Genomic DNA, 17,392 nt, shown 5'->3' on the forward strand with positions numbered 1-17,392 from the left:
GTGAATGAATGAAACCTGAATATTAACAGGGGCCTCAAAGTCTTCTTAGATTTAGGTGAGGCTTTCTTAAGTGTCCCTCCTACCCCCACCCCACCCCACACACCACCACCACCACCACCTACACATACTCTCTACGTTACAGAGCTCTCCTCAAGACTTCCAGGAGTTTCCAAAACCTTTTGTTGTCAGGGCACCTCTAGTTCCAACTGCTTGTATTCTTGGTTTGTGAATCATCTTGCCATCCTGTGTTCTCCATCTCTGCCCCACAAAAAGCCTTCTCCCTTAAGCCAACTTGCTGCTGCTGCTGCTGCTAAGTCGCTTCAGTCATGTCCGACTCTGTACGACCCAATAGACAGCAGCCCACCAGGCTCCCCTGTCCCTGGGATTCTCCAGGCAAGAACACTGGAGTGGGTTGCCATTTCCTTCTCCAATGAATGAAAGTGAAAAGGGAAAGTCGCTCAGTATGTCTGACTGTTAGCAACCCCATGGACTGCAGCCCACCAGGCTCCTCCGCCCATTGGATTTTCCAAGCAAGAGTACTGGAGTGGGGTGCCATTGCCTTCTCTGAAGCCAACTTGTGTGTTTGGCAAACTAACTGAAGTTTTATGGATAGTAAAAGGCAAGGTTTATACAGAGACTTTGTAAAGAAAAACTCTGAAGTACACGTTAAAGTGAAGTGTGAAAGTGTTAGTTGTTCAGTCCGACTCTTGCGGACCAACTCTTTTGCAACCCCATGGACTGCAGCCCACCAGGCTCCTCTGTCTGTGGAATTCTCCAGGCAAAAATACTGTAGCTGTTGCTGTTCTCTTTTCAGGGGATCTTCCCAACTCAGGGATCAAATCTGGTCTCCTGCATTGCAGGCAGACTCTTTACCATCTGAGCCACCAGGGAAGCTACATTTTAAACATCCTTCTTTAAAATCCTTCAGTCACTACCCCCTACAAAGGAGTTTTTCATAAGCACACTACCTTGTAAGTTTTCCTAACCCCACACCGACCTCCCTGTCCCTGCCTCACTTCATCGCTCCCTCATGTCACACTCTCTAGAGTAAAAACATGCTCCTCTCCTCATTTCACACAGAAGGCTCATTCCTTCCTTTCTTGCATTTGATCTTTCTGGCTTCATGCTTTAGGATCTCTCCTTCCATCCCCCAAAGCCCTTAAAGGCATTTTCCAAAAGAATGTCCAAGTCAACTGTTAAGATGATATACCTATGGCTTCTTAAGCTATGAGAGGCTCTATTATTTCACATGAAAATCACATATTGCCACCTGAATAAATATATCTCATCCTTATATACACTAACAATCTTTCATATATACATACACATGTGTATATATGTACATAAAGACAAGCATACATATAAACACATATGTACATATATACTATATTTTAAATATATAGGTATATATATCACCATGATTCATAAAAGAAAGATTATCAGAAAGTATTAATAAATTCACATGAATTCATAGAAACTATCACTCATCTGGTATTTTTGTCGGTTCAAAAAAGAGCAACTTTAACCAGGCAGATGTCTGTAAGCCTTTCTGATGTTAAAAACAGTTTCCTCATACTTGAAAAGACTGTGAGTTTATCACCTATCCAATATCTATTTTGGAAACAGCATTTAGAGTGAAAAGGGACAAAGGTAGCCATCCTTATAGATTCCCTTCATGCCTGTCAAGTATTTTCACCAGCAATTTCCACAGGGATGGAGAAAACACAAACACTCTTCATTTCGGAATGACATGGACATATCATTCAATGAAAAAAAGCAATATTTAGTGTGTCCTCTAAAAGTAAGAACATGTTGCTTTATCATTTGATTGTGAGACAGGTCTCACTTACTGGAGAGAAGAAACCCACAGCCCTGTCGGATGAGAATTACCTGCAACCTCAGGTAGTTAGGTGATGCTGTTGGTGAAAAGACTGGCGCCCACCAATCATAGTACCTGAACCCTCTGGCAGGATTGTCATCCAGGTCGCCTTGCATTTTTATTGCATTTCCAACAGTTAAAGACCTCTTATCTCTCATGTTGTATCTGCCATACCATGCTGGGTCTTGGGAAGAATTGGTAGCCATTACTATGTCCCCTAAAATACTGCCTCTAGTACCTCCAGTATCCTGGCATATGCTAGTGAATTATATCACCCAGTACTCGCCGGTGAAGCTAACTGCCTAATAGGAATCCTAGGTCCTAAGGCCAAATATTCTATGCTAGTACAATCTTCCTCTGTTCTAAGATGACAGCATCTTCAGTGTTAGTAGGAGAGTCTTGAGATCCATTCTTCAGGCCTGGATTAGATATTCTTGGCCCTTGAGCTGCACCCATAAAAGCCAATTTTGGCAATTCCATATGCCGCTTATATCTACCTCTGGGAAGAAGGGCTACTAACTGTTTAGCTGCAATGACTATATATAACTAGATGTGGACAGGGGAAGAAGAGAGACTTCTCAATATACATATTTGATGTTTGAACATAATAAACATATTACCTATTTTTTAAATGCAATTAAAAGGAGAAAAGGTTAAAGCAATAATTGCTAGAAAATACATATAGAAATAACTGCATCAATTAATGTCACACAGTTTCCCTCTCTACTCCAAAGTTTTTACATGCATTTGAAAGTGACATTTTAAGCCACAAAAATAAAAGCACATAGTGGACAACAGAGAAAGCATCCCAAAAGTAAAATAACATCATGATGGCAAAAGAGTGTTTTATAGATTTCTCAAAGAACACATTAAGATTCAATTTTAGTTAAACCTAGATAAATGTTTAAAATTCAGAGAGGAAAATTAAAAGTAAGGGAAATTTCTACTGTTTAAGAGTGGTGAAACTAAACGTGACACAGATGGTTCCTCCACTGGGGGTTAGGAAGGCGCTATTGACATCCTTTTCCCTCGCTCTTCACAGCCTAACTGGGGAGACAGACAACTGAATGGATAATTAAAATACAGTGTGACATTATGCATAAAAAACAATTCCATGTAGATTGCTGAGCCAAATACAAGAAGGAAAGCAAGAAAACTTCTAGAAGAAAATAGCCAAGACCATCTTCTCTCTTTCAGGACAGAGAAAATTTTCTTAAACACACCAAAAAAAAAAAAGAGAGAGAGAAAAATCATAACCACAGAGGAAAACAACTAATACTTTGGGTGACATTAAAAATAACTTTTGTTCATCAGAAGACACAGTTAAAAGGTGAGAAGGTGGGTCACATGGTGGGAAAAGACATTCTCACCATGTATAGCTGGCAAGTCACATCTACAAATTAATAAGAATAAGAAAGACACTCAAATAGATGAGCAACTGACATTTACAAAAGAGGACACCTATACAACCAGTTAACATCTAGGAAGCTTCCTTGGTGGCTCAGTGGCAAAGGATCTGCCTGCCAATGCTGGAGTCACAGGTTTGATCCCTAGGTTGGGAAGATCCCCTGGAGAAGGAAGTGGCAACCCACTCCAGTATTCTTGCCTAGGAAATCCCACGGACAGAAGAGCCTGGTGGGGTACAGTCCACAGTGTCACAAAAGAGTCAGATGTGACTTAGTGTCTAAACAACAACAACAACACATGGCCATTAACAGCTATGAAGTACCAAAAGAAAATTATGACCACAATAAGATACCACTATGGACTGCACGGAAGCGGGGCTGAAAGGAGCTACCCCTCGCCCAAGGTCGGGGCAGCGACCGAGAATGCCAGGCTGCATCAGCACACAAGCGGCCGAGAGGAGCTACCCCACGTCCGAGGTCAGGGGCTGCAGCTGGGAGGAGCTACCCCACGCCTGAGTCTCAGGAGGTGGCCGAGAGGAGCAACCCCACGTCCAAGGAGCAACAGCTGTGCGGGCATAGGAGGGCCTAGAGGAGCTACTCCATGTTCAAGGTCAGGAGGGGTGGCCGTGAGGAGATAGCCCTTGTCCAAAGTAAGGAGCAGCGGCTATGCTTTGCTGCAGCAGCTGTGAAGAGATACCCCAGGTACAAGGTAAGAGAAACCCAAGTAAGATGGTAGGTGTTGCAAGAGGGCATCAGAAGGCAGACACTGAAACCATACTCACAGAAAACTAGTCAATCTAATCACACCAGGACCACAGCTTTGTCTAACTCAATGAAACTAAGCCATGCTGTGTGGGGCCACCCAAGACGGACGGGTCATGGTGGAGAGGTCTGACAGAATGTGGTCCACTGGAGAAGGGAATGGCAACCCACTTCAGTATTCTTGCTTTGAGAACCCCATGAAAAGTATGAAAAGGCAAAATGATAGGATACTGAAAGGGGAACTCCCCAGGTCACTAGGTGCCCAATATGTTATGGACATCAGTGGAGATATAACTCCAGAAAGAAGGAAGGGATGGAGCCAAAGCAAAAATAATACCCAGTTGTGGATGTGACTGGTGATAGAAGCAAGGTCCAATGCTGTAAAGAGCAATATTGCATAGGAACCTGGAATGTCAGGTCCATGAATCAAGGCAAATTGGAAGTGGTCAAACAGGAGATGACAAGAGTGAATGTCGACATTCTAGGAATCAGCGAACTAAAATGGACTTAAATGGGTGAATTTAACTCAGATGACTATTATATCTACTACTGAGGGCAGGAATCCCTTAGAAGAAACGGAGTAGCCATCATGGTCAACAAAAGAGCCCCAAAACGCAGTACTTGGATGCAGTCTCAAAAACAACAGAATGATCTCTGTTCGTTTCCAAGGTGAACCATTCAATATCACAGTAATCCAAGCCTATGCCCCAACCAGTAACGCTGAAGAAGCTGAAGTTGAACAGTTCTATGAAGACTTACAAGATCTTTTAGAACTAACACCCAAAAAAGATGTCCTTTTCATTATAGGGGACTGGAATCCAAAAGTAGGAAGTCAAGAAACACCTGGAGTAACAGGCAAATTTGGCCTTGGAATACGGAATGAAGCAGGGCAAAGACTAATAGAGTTTTGCCAAGAAAATGCACTGGTCATAAAAAACACCCTCTTCCAACAACACAGGAGAAGACTCTACACATGGACATCACCAGATGGTCAAAAACGAAATCAGATTGATTATATTCTTTGCAGCCAAAGATGGAGAAGCTCTACACAGTCAGCAAAAAGAAGACCAGGAGCTGACTGTGGCTCAGATTATGAATTCCTTATTGCCAAATTCAGGCTTAAATTGAAGAAAGTGGAGAAAACCAGTAGACCATTTAGGTATGACCTAAATTAAATCCCTTATGATTATACAGTGGAAGTGAGAAATAGATTTAAGGGACTCAATCTGATAGACAGAGTGCCTGATGAACTATGGACAGAGGTTCATGACATTGTACAGGACACAGGGAGCAAGACCATCCCCATGGAAAAGAAATGCAAAAAAGCAAAATGGCTGTCTGAGGAGGCCTTAAAAATAGCTGTGAAAAGAAGAGAAGTGAAAAGCAAAAGAGAAAAGGAAAGATATAAGCATATGAATGCAGAGTTCCAAAGAATAACAAGGAGAGATAAGAAAGCCTTCCTCAGCGATTAATGCAAAGAAATAGAGGAAGACAACAGAATGGGAAAGACTAGAGATCTCTTCAAGAAAATTTGAGATACCAAGGGAACATTTCATGCAAAGATGGGCACAATAAAAGACAGAAATGGTATGGACCTAACAGAAGCAGAAGATATTAAGAAGAGGTGGCAAGAATACACAGAAGAACTGTACAAAAAAGATCTTCACAACCCAGATAATCACGATGGTGTGATCACTGACCTAGAGCCAGACATCCTGGAATGTGAAGTCAAGTGGGCCTTAGAAAGCACCACTACGAACAAAGCTAGTGGAGGTGATGGAATTCCAGCTGAGCTATTTCAAATCCTGAAAGATGATGCTGTGAAAGTGCTGCACTCAATATGCCAGCAAATTTGGAAAACTCAGCAGTGGCCACAGGACTGGAAAAGGTCAGTTTTCATTCCAATCCCAAAGAAAGGCAATGCCAAAGAATGCTCAAACTACCACACAATTGCACTCATCTCACACGCTAGTAAAGTAATGCTCAAAATTCTCCAAGCCAGGCTTCAGCAATATGTGAACCGTGAACTTCCAGATGTTCAAGCTGGTTTTAGAAAAGGCAGAGGAACCAGAGATCAAATTGCCAACATCCGCTGGATCATGGAAAAAGCAAGAGAGTTCCAGAAAAACATCTATTTCTGCTTTATTGACTATCCCAAAGCCTTTGACTGTGCCCTGCTGGTAAGTCACTTCTTTGACTGTGTGGATCCCAATAAACTGCGTAAAATTCTGAAAGAGATGGAAATACCAGACCACCTGACCTGCCTCTTGAGAAACCTATATGCAGGTCAGGAAGCAACAGTTAGAACTGGACATGGAACAACAGACTGGTTCCAAATAGGAAAAGGAGTACGTCAAGGCTGTATATTGTCACCCTGCTTGTTTAACTTAAATGCAGAGTACATGATGAGAAATCCTGGGCTGGAAGAAGCACAAGCTGGAATCAAGACTGCCGGGAGAAATATCAATAACCTCAGGTATGCAGATGACACCACCCTTATGGCAGAAAGTGAAGAACTAAAAAGCCTGTTGATGAAAGTGAAAGTGGAGAGTGAAAAAGTTGGCTTAAAGCTCAACATTCAGAAAATGAAGATCATGGCATATGGTCCCATCACTTCATGGCAAATAGATGGGGAAACAGTGGAAACAGTGCCAGACTTTATTTTTTGGGGCTCCAAAATCACTGCAGATGGTGATTTCAGCCATGAAATTAAAAGACGCTTACTCCTTGGAAGGAAAGTTATGACTGATCTAGATAGCATATTGAAAAGCAGAGAAATTACTTTGCCAACAAAGGTCCATCTAGTCAAAGCTATGGTTTTTCCAGTGGTCATGTATGGATGTGAGAGTTGGACTATGAAGAAAGCTGAGTGCTGAAGAATTGATCTTTTGACCTGTGGTGTTGGAGAAGACTCTTAAGAATCCCTTGGACTGCAAGGAGATCCGATTAGTCCTTCCTAAAGGAGATCAGTCCTGGGTGTTCATTGGAAGGACTGATGCTGAAGCTGAAACTCCAATACTTTGGCCACCTCATGCGAAGAGTTGACTCATTGGAAAAGACCCTGGTTCTGGGAGGGATTGGGGGCAGGAGGAGAAGGGGACGACAGAGGATGAGATGGCAGGATGACATCACTGACTCGATGGACATGAGTTTGAGTGAACTCTGGGAGTTGGTGATGGACAGGGAGGCCTGGTGTGCTGTGATTCATGGGGTCACAAAGAGTCAGACACGACTGAGTGACTGAACTGAACTGAACTGAACCAACCACCAGAATGCCTAACTACTGACTATGTCCATTTGGGGCAACAATGGGGAAACTACTCACGGTGCTAGAGAGAGAAAATTGGTTAAGATCAAAACTGATCTTAATGATCCAAAAGAAAGGACTTCTCTGGTGGCCCAGTGACTAAGAGTCCATGCTCCCAATGCAGGGGAACTGAGTTCAATCCGAGGTCAGGGAACTAGATCCTGCATGCCACAACTAAAAAGATCCTGCATGCTGCAACTAGGACCTGGCACAGCCAAGTAAATAAATATTAAAAAATGAAAGAGCATATTGAAAACTTTTGGAAGTATTGAGGCCGAACATACATCTAACTCAGTAACTCCTAGATAAGCACTCCTGAGAATGAGTGCTTATTTCCCCAAGACAGGAGCAAAAACATTCATAGCATGATTTTACTTACAGTAACCCCAAATTGGAAATGACCCAAATGCTTATCAACAATAAATCAATATACATATAACTAGTGGTCTGTACATACAATGGTACGCTATACTGTAATGATTATAAAATGACTACAGCTATATACCGTGGGGCTTCCCTGGTGTCTCAGATGGTAAAGAATCCACCTGCAATGCAGGAGACATGGGTTCAATCCCTGGGTTGGGAAGATCCCCTGGAGAAGGCAATGGCCACCCACTCCACTATTCTTGCCTGGAGAATTCCATGGACAGAGGAGCCTGGCAGGCTACAGTCCATGGGGTCACAAAGTATCAGACATGACTGAGTGACTAACACCACTACTACTGTACACAATGACATAGAAAAATCTCATAGGCATATTATTGACCAGAACATGAGATATAAGAAATCAGCATAACATTATATGTACTACATGATTCTACTTACGTAAGTTCTGAAATAGCCAAGGTAATTGTATCAAAAACCAAACCGTAATTACCTTTGGGAGGAGGAAGCATACTGATTGGACGGGAGTATTAAGAGGGTTCTTGCATGCTGTTATGTTCAATTTCTTGGCTTGAGTGGTAGTTTTATGAGTATATTTACTTCAAGATAAATAAACTGTACACTATGAGTGTTGTGCACTTTTCTGCACAAATCTAATATTTAAATGAGAAAGTTTTTAAAAATAGAATGTTTCAGAATCCACTAAGGGAACACATTAAAGGAAGCCCCAAAACTGGTTTAGATAATTGGGGAAAGCTCCCTGGCAGGCCACGCTGAACTCTAGAAGATGTGTTGGACTGAGCTTGATCAATGGCAGGAAAAGAATGTTCCAGAACAAAAGCTGGAGGTGAGAGAGAATTGCAATGCCTCCTAGGAACTGTGGCTATTTCTTATAGCTGAAGCACAGTGTTTGGAGGTTGAGAGGGAGGAGAGAAAAGATGGGAGAGTTGAGAGGGTCCAGGTTAGACGGAGTTTCAAGCCCTGCTGAGAAATTTGGACACTGTTCTTGGAGCTGGTTTAAAGGGCTGGTTCTAAGTAAGGAATAATGTGATTAGATTTGTATTTAAAACCATGCCTACAACAAAGTATTGAGAATAGAAGATAGGGGTTACTGGAAAAATCTAAACTACAGGATATGGAGTGAGAAAGACAGAGAAAAGCAAAGCTGTTAAAGGGTATTTTGATAGCATGACTTGGCAAATGATCGATTATTTATGAGACACACAGAGGAGCCAAGATAAGTTCCAGGCTTTAGCCTGTGCCATTTTCTGAGAATAGAACGTGGAGGATGCACAGTTTGGGTGGGAAAGATGGAGTTAATAGACCAGCTGTAACTCACACTTCTGGAGGGCAACACAGTAGTGAGATTCTAAACAGCCCAAGTGGGACTCTCACATTTTATGGCGCTTTTTTAATTTTCGTAGGAGTTTCATAATAGCCGTCTCATTCTAGTCCCTCTGTAGCCTCTGGCGTGGTCCACACAGGCATTATCATTCTGCACAGCAAGCTCCCCACCGCAGATCTGAGGGGACATTGGGACACTCTGTGAGCTTGACATAGGACAGGGAAAGGTAGAGAAGCTCTACCCCTGTATCCAGGACTCTGTACTTCCCACTCCGTGGCTCTTACCTGGACCACTGTGATGGTAAGCCAAAGCAATGCATTCCAAACACTTTCCGTGATGAAGGAAGTACATAAAGTCTATATTATTATATCTGAAGAGCATCTGTAATCTAAAGAAAACCCGAAATGAGCCCAAGTCATCTTCCCATCTTCCCATCACCATTGCTTTCTCGTCACATAATCACCTAAGCAAATCTGAGATTATCCTTCACCCTGACTTGGATTTGTACTCATTTGCATGCCTTCTGAGGTCCAGTTATTGATCTTCATAAGGAGCAGCTGTGTTCAGACAGGTAGGTGGCCTGGCTATTTGTCCAACAACATTAAGACAAACTCCTGACAACTTTACATCTTTGCCATGAACACCCAGATTCAGGGTCTCATCAAACACTGGGGATGCCTTGGCATCCCATGCTTGAGGCCTCCCATTACCCTCCCAGATACACATTAAGGTGATGAATTCCATGTCAACTCATATTATTTATCACCTTCAAGACGGGCGGTTAAAAACCACCGTCGTCCAATTTCTCATATATCTGTCACAAGCCAGTCAGGAAAGTCCACAAATTGCTGACACTTGAACATTTTCTTTCTGGAGGAGAAATAAATGAAAGTGCCATTTCTCTATGTTCAACACAATATCAAATTTAAAACTAAATATTTTTCTGCTAATAAACAGAAAAGAGTCTCTTAAATGGGACATGTTGGTGTCATTGGGATATTTGATTACAGGTTGATGAAATGAAATGAGTAGAGAGATAGAGTTCATAAATCATTTTATCTGAATGATATTTAAAATGAGTGAGATTCAAAGAACTGAAATAGAGAATTAAAATGTTGAAGCAATAATGTCAGGATCTCAGCGTTTGTGAACAGGTCCTCTAAAACAAAGAATCTGAGGCTTGCCACCAAAATGCGTGTTATTTATACATTTTCACATTCTACATTTCATTCTGTTGTTGGGATTCACACGCACATATGGTACATGAGATAATTTAAGGGAATTAATTGTATCATCTGTCACTTATAAACCAATAGAAGAAGCAAAATGACATGCATAGGAACACCTTTATCTGAGACTCAGAAATTGACAAGTGTCAGGCATGATGGATCATGCATTGCAGGAGACTCAGGGAAGAACAAGGAAAGAGACTGTCGTCAGGTGGCCAGTGATCAGAGGGTGGATGTACCTACAAGTGAAGCCTGATATTCCAAACAGTAACTAGCAGCTTTTTCTTGGAGGCTCCCAAGCACATAATGCAGCCCTATATCATCAGCTGGGAAAGACCCTATTATAGCCTTGCCCTTCATTTTACAGAGGAGGCTTCAGAGGACTGAGAAATTGAGAAACTGAGCTGGTGTCACACAGCTGTTAAGGGGCCATCCTGTGAATAGACCTTAGAACTCTTGAGTCTATGAATGTCCATCTTTCTTCCACCTTGACCTCATGCATTGTATTAACTGATACCATAAATCTCTATTGAACATTATGTGTAATTAAGGTATTGTACTGGCTTCCATGGGAATGATTTGACACCATTCATCCTCATTTTGATCAAACAAATCAACTAGTCTTTACCAAACACTTGATTATCCACCAAGAATTTAACATCACTGAGAATCATTTGTTTATTCATGTTCTTCCTCTTCAAAAATGATACTTTCCAAGTACCCTTTCCATCTGCACTTCCTGGTGTAGCTACTGTTGGCAAACTATCTGCATTGGCACCTCCTACACTCAAAACAGGCCAGCTCCCTTTGCCTCCTTGGAAGCAGAGCTAATTTCCAGCCGGTTTTATGAGGACATGATGTTTTAGATTGTATTATCACCAAAGTCAGGTCTTGTCTTTTGTGCTCCTGGTTTCCCCCACTTATGCCGTCACGTCTCAGTCCTGGGCCATCCCGCTGTGTCCTAGTTGTAAGACAGACGAGAAGGAGGGCGTGTGGCTACAGGGAAGACCCAAGGGGCCACAGTAAGCCTGACCATCCCAATATGTAACAGTTACTGGATCCTGCTATTGTTGCTGTTTAGTTGCTAAGTCTTATCAGACTCTTTTGTAACCCCATAGACTATAGGACTCCTCTGTCCATGTAACTAAGGCATTGTACTAGCTTGACTGTAGCCCACCAGGCTTCTCTGTCCATGGGATTTCCCAAGCAAGAATACTGGAGGGTGTTGTCACTTCCTTCTCCAAGAGATCTTCCCAACCCAGGAATCAAAACTGTGGATCCTGTATTGCAGGCAGATTCTTAACCACTGAGCTCCCTGGGAAGCCATCATTAAATAGTTAAGAAATCCCATGATTAGATCATTGCTGCTGCTGCTAAGTTGCTTCAGTCGTGTCCAACTCTGTGCGACCCCATAGACGGCAGCCCATCAGGCTCCCCCATCCCTGGGATTCTCCAGGCAAGAACACTGGAGTGGGTTGCCATTTCCTTCTCCAATGCATGAAAGTGAAAAGTGAAAGTGAAGTCGCTCAGTCGTGTCCGGCTCTAGCGACCCCATGGACTGCAGCCTACCAGGCTCCTCTGTCCATGGGATTTTCTAGGCAAAAATACTGGAGTGGGGTGCCATTGCCTTTTCTATTAGATCATTGAATACACCTTTAGTGGGGACTTTCCTGGCGGTCCAGTGGTTAATGTACCATGCTACCCATACACGGAGTCTGGGTTCAACGCCTGGTTGGGAACTAAAGTCCCACACGCTGTGCAGTGTGGCCAAAAAAATAAATAATAAATTAAACATAAAAAATGAATAAATACAATGCATCCAAATATACATATATGTATACACCTTTATTTTATTAAGCACTACCCTCTCCTTTTAAATGCAAATACTTTTGAAATAGTTAGTACAACAGATCTGTAGCTTAGAGGATCAAACCATGTTTCTCTACAGGAGGGAAAAATGAAGCAGAACAGAACATCCAAGGTGGTGGTGAAGTGATCCCCGTAACGACCTCAGATGAATCCAGTCCTGGGAAAGGGGGTGAAGATCTAGAGCCATTCTGTGCAGGCAAATTGGCCCCATGCAGTCTTCTCTGGGGTGTTTATAACTGTAATCATCATAACAGTCATTAAAGCAGCTGATATTTATCTGAGGCTTACAATGTTCCAGACATTTAGCCGCAAGGATGATACTGCAGAGGCCACATTCTCCTTTGAGAATCTTAAACCTTCATTCCTGAGCCCTGCTAGTCTGCCAAAATATTATGACAGATCTTAGAATACATCACCTGTAAAGTGACTGATTCTCCCCTTATGGAACTGCCATATGAAATAAAGAATATATTTTACTTATTAATAACATAGTAATTAACAATGATATACTAAATAATATAATATTTTATAATATAATAATATATTTTATGTTGATAAAATATTTTACAGATGACCCTTGAAAATGCTGATTTGAACTGCATGAGTCCATTTACATGGAGATATTTTCAATGGTAAATACAACAGTATTACATGGTCTGCAGAGGAATCACAGGGAGAACTGACAATAAATTTTATGCAGATTAACCCCTGACTTGTCCAACGATCAACTTTAATTACAAACATGGTTACTTATTTAGTAGGTATAAATTTACCTATAATTTCTAGGTATCCACACAGGAAATACCACTTTCTTTGACAACCACAACTCAAGGATGGATCCTAGAGCTGAAGGGTCAAGGTTTGAACCGTGGCTCTGTTTCTTCCTCTGTAAAATGAATTGTAAAATGTCACCTCATAGGGGTTTTGGCTCCTCTGTCCATGGAGATTTTCCAGGCAAGAATACTGGAGTGGGTTGCCATGGCCTCCTCCAGGGGATCTTCTTGACCCGGGGATCGAACCTGCGTCTCTTACATCTCCTGCATTGGCAGGCGGGTTCTTTACCACTAGTGCCACCTGGGAAGCCCAAATGAGTTAATATTTGTGAAGTAATTAGAAGTGTGGCTAGCACATAGTGCCCACAATCCAAGAATCTAAAACCTAGCTTTATTTGATATGTATAACATATATATGATATATGTATAATGGCATGCTTATCATTATCCCAGTTTTTCCTCTCTCCCCTTCCAAGACCAAGGAAATTATTTTCTACTCAAGATGGAAACAAGTGTGGAAACTAGAATGCATTCCATTCTAGTCTTCTTTCTTTATCTTGCTGGCAAATCTTCAATTTCCCCCAAGAGGACAGGGTTTTAAAACAGAAAACCTGGGAGATCTATAGACTATTACTCGTCTCCTGGCCTCACCTTGGGAATCGCTCCTCTAAAACATGATGGGAGGGAAAGGGGGAAACCCAGTGAAAGAAGAAAAGTTTTAAAAGCGAGGTGAATATCTCCATCTATCAGCCTGCCTCATGTAAACAGGACGGTTGTTTTTAACAGGAATCGAGAACATCAAGAACTCACAGAAGGCTGGGTGCCCCCTGCTAGTCTGTCCCTGAGAACCCAGAAACCACACCCTTCTGCCATGGCCGGGCTCTCATACTGCCCCCAGCACTGAGCCCTGGAGGGCATTCGAGCAGGGAAAGCAGAGGCCGGGGCCACAGGGACGAGTGCAGCTGGCTTCCAGCCCTGCGGATGCCAATGCTGGCTTTCTGCAGAACTGGGATCTAACCCCACAAGGTGGCCTCTGACCACTCAGTCCCTCTAGTCACCACCAGACAACAGAGGCAGGCAATGACGCCAGCTGCTGACTGGACTTTGTGCAGGCCGGGGTGCTTCTAACTTGGGTAGAAATACCACAAGTCAAGAGACCCTTTCTCACTTCAGCCACAAAATAGAATTCAAGTGAACGGAAGTCCTTGTTCTTCATTTTCTGCTGAGATATCACCCCTCTTGGGGTATATGGGCAGCCCCGTTGGCTCAGACAGTAAAAGAATCCACCTGCAGTGCAGGAGACCCGGGTTCAATCCCTGAGTCAGGAAGATCCCCTGGAGGTTGGATTCCACAGGACATCAGGCACTGGGAAGGGAAGGTGGCTGTGAGATGGAACAGAGCAAGCACAAAATGGATCCCTCAGGTGTGAGCTGCAGGCCGTGAGGATGGATGGAAAGCTGGTTGCCTCTGCCCTTGGCAGTCCGACACCCCCCAGAAGGCAGAGTCTTGGTTATGTTGCTGGGCACACACAGCTGGCCTCTGGGTTGGAGGAGCTGCAGGAGGACTGCGCGACAGCGGAGCAGCCACAGGCCTGAGTGCCATCTCCACCCGTGGCAGGTGAGTGTCTCAGATACGGCGGGCAAGGGCCACAGCACGACGGCTACCTCCCTCCACACCCACTTCCCACCCGCGAGTCTCTGGAACCACGCAGGAAGAGGGATTCTGAGAGGCAGTTCAGCCTGGTACAGCTGACACACTGCCACACTGCCCCAGTGCCTCCCCCTCCACCTGCATTTCCTGGATTCAAGGATTCTGTCGCTGGGTGTAAAGACAAGGCAGACTTGGAAAGAAATGCTAGGGGTGTGTGTGCACGTGTGTGTGTGCACATAGATAGGGCTATGACCGGAAGGATGCTTAGAAATGGTGTATTTCACAACCTTCAGCCCTATTCTTCCCCAGAACTGTATACACGTGGGGTAGAATCACAGTCACACGTCTATAAGTTAACAGTCCTCAAGGGGGCGAGCATCTATAATAACCAATGAAACCACACATCTCTCTCATCTCATCTTCAAGACTGTAACTACACTGCCACCTGCCCTTTGATATTTTCTTCAGGCTTCAATCCCAGTGAGAATCATCAATGGGTAGTTTTACCAAAAAAATAAGGTATGGAATTTAGAAAGGTGGTACCGATGAGCCTATTTGCAGGGCAGGAAGAGAGACGCAGACACAGAGAATGGACGAGTAGACACAGGGGGTGAAGGGGAGGGTGGGCGAATCGGGAGAGCAGGACTGACCTATATGTACCACCTTGAGTAAAAGAGCTAGTGGGGAGCGGCCCTCTAAGACAGAGAGCTCAGCTCAATGCTCTGTAACGACCTGGGGGGTGGGACGGACGCGGGCAAAACAGAGGCTCAAGAGGGAAGGGATATGTGTGTACATATAGCTGACCCACTTCATTGTACAACAGAAACCAGCAACACTGTAAAGCAATCATACGTCAATAAAAAAAATAAACGCACCAGTATCTAAAGCATGCATAAAGAGGTAAATCAATAAAGAGAATAATATTCCAAAAAAGAAAACGCTGAATAAATAGATACTGTCATTAGTGCACATAAAAATGAAATACGAACACTGAACATCTTTATGATTTCATGCAACATAAACTATGTTTTGCATTGTTAACCGTTTCTATATCTTCATAATTATAACTGGCCAGTAATACAAATTAATCTAAAACTGATGGGAGAAGCATAAGATAACTGTTCTAATTATTGCATTAAAGAATACTCCTATGGCTGATACAATTAGTGATTGCGAGCCTTAGTGTCCTCAGTTGTTGATTTATATTTACATGGTTATATAATTCCTACACTGTTTCAGGTCTAATTTTTAAGCATAAAATAATTTGTGTGAAAAATGAAAAAAAAAAAAACCTGTAAATCCAAACGAGAGGGCTTCAGAGGTCTTAGCTGCCAGAGTCTCTGCTCGAGGCCAGGCCCCTCTCCTGTCTCCGAAGCCTTCAGTCTGTTCTGATGTTTTCTGTCACGTGGACGCCACCATGCAGCCCGTTCCCTAGTGGCTCATCACGCAGGGTCCTGGAGGACAGGGGAGGATACTTAAGGCAGGAACAAAGGAGGTTTCATGGAAGGGCTACTCACCGAGGGGGCGGTCGGTTTCCGGAAGCCAGCTGCCTGGGGAAACAGTCATGGGTTAGAAGCTGAGACTGCATGAGGGGGCCCAGTGGGACGGAGCGTGCCTGGCAGGGGGAGGCAGCTGCAGCTGGGGAAGGAGGCCTCCCCACCCCGGCTGGCGGTGTGGCCCACGCCCTCCTCTCCCACCCAGAGATGGCTTACCCGTGCCTGTCTCCAGAAGACCTGGCAGGAAACCAGAAAGTGGCATCGTCCAGGAGCAGTCATCTGTGGGAGTCAGCTTTCTGGAGCAAAGGGAAGGGCAGGGAATAGATCTGGGGGAACCATTGGGACCCCACTGGCTTCTCAGGCATCACTTCTCCTTGACAATCATGACTTCAGTGACCAAGGATACATGGTGGCCAGAGCAGCAGACCTGCAGAGACACCTGGGGCGACCACTCCCAGCATTACAGAGCAGGACACCAGGACCCAATCCCTCTCCCGGCAGGTGTGCAATAGACCTTACAACGCTGACAACAGAGGCTGGGCCATCTCTGACGTTTCACCGGAGATCCCGGACAGGCGTTCCCTGCACCCTGGTATCAGCTTGATCTCTCTTTCTGCTCGAAGGCTACAGAAGCCCTCGAGGGGAAACTGCAAAACAGGAAAAGCTTTAGGCTCCAGAGGCACCTGCCTATCTCCCAGCAGATGTCTTTCCACCTTCAAGTTGCCACAAAGCAATAACATTGCTTTTACTCTCATATTTAGATGGAGAGGCATAAAAATACACCAACGTGAAAGTAGCACTGTGGTCTGTCAGCAACGCAGCTCATCTGCAGGGCTAGACCGTCTCTGCTGTCCACCTGAGAAGGCGGCCTCAGCCCACGCGACCGGAAACAAGGCTAGGAGGAGCAACGAGGTCTCTAGTCTGGACACAACGGCCAGGACCTGCCCGGGAGATCAGCCACTTCCTGCCTCCAGGTGAAGGATCTGCTGTGGGAGAGAAAGCGATGCTTCTAGACCTACGAAGGCAAGTGGGGATAAGAGAGAAAAATACAGAAAAGCACACCAGGTACTAATTAAAGAATTGTGTATATATACATAACTACATTTTTATATATAGACATATATATACATATAACTACGTTTATATATATAGACATATATATATACATAACTACGTTTATATACACACACACATATATATACATAAATACATTTATATATATATATACATAAATACATTTATATATATACACATATATATACATAAATACATTTATATATATATACATAAAT

General features: G+C 43.6%; 1 long non-coding RNA gene across 1 annotated transcript; it reads right to left on the minus strand.

The window, feature by feature from the left end:
* Window positions 1-12,951: 12,951 nt before the first annotated feature.
* LOC109567786 (uncharacterized) lies at window positions 12,952-17,085 on the minus strand. The gene is made up of 4 exons (XR_002182104.2): window positions 16,888-17,085; window positions 16,317-16,747; window positions 15,897-16,154; window positions 12,952-13,067 (listed from the first exon to the last, which is right to left on the minus strand). It is a non-coding gene; the product is annotated as an uncharacterized lncRNA (long non-coding RNA).
* Window positions 17,086-17,392: the final 307 nt, after the last annotated feature.

This window comes from Bos indicus, chromosome 13 (assembly GCF_029378745.1).
Source record: "Bos indicus isolate NIAB-ARS_2022 breed Sahiwal x Tharparkar chromosome 13, NIAB-ARS_B.indTharparkar_mat_pri_1.0, whole genome shotgun sequence".
NCBI classification, from domain to species: Eukaryota; Metazoa; Chordata; class Mammalia; order Artiodactyla; family Bovidae; genus Bos; species Bos indicus.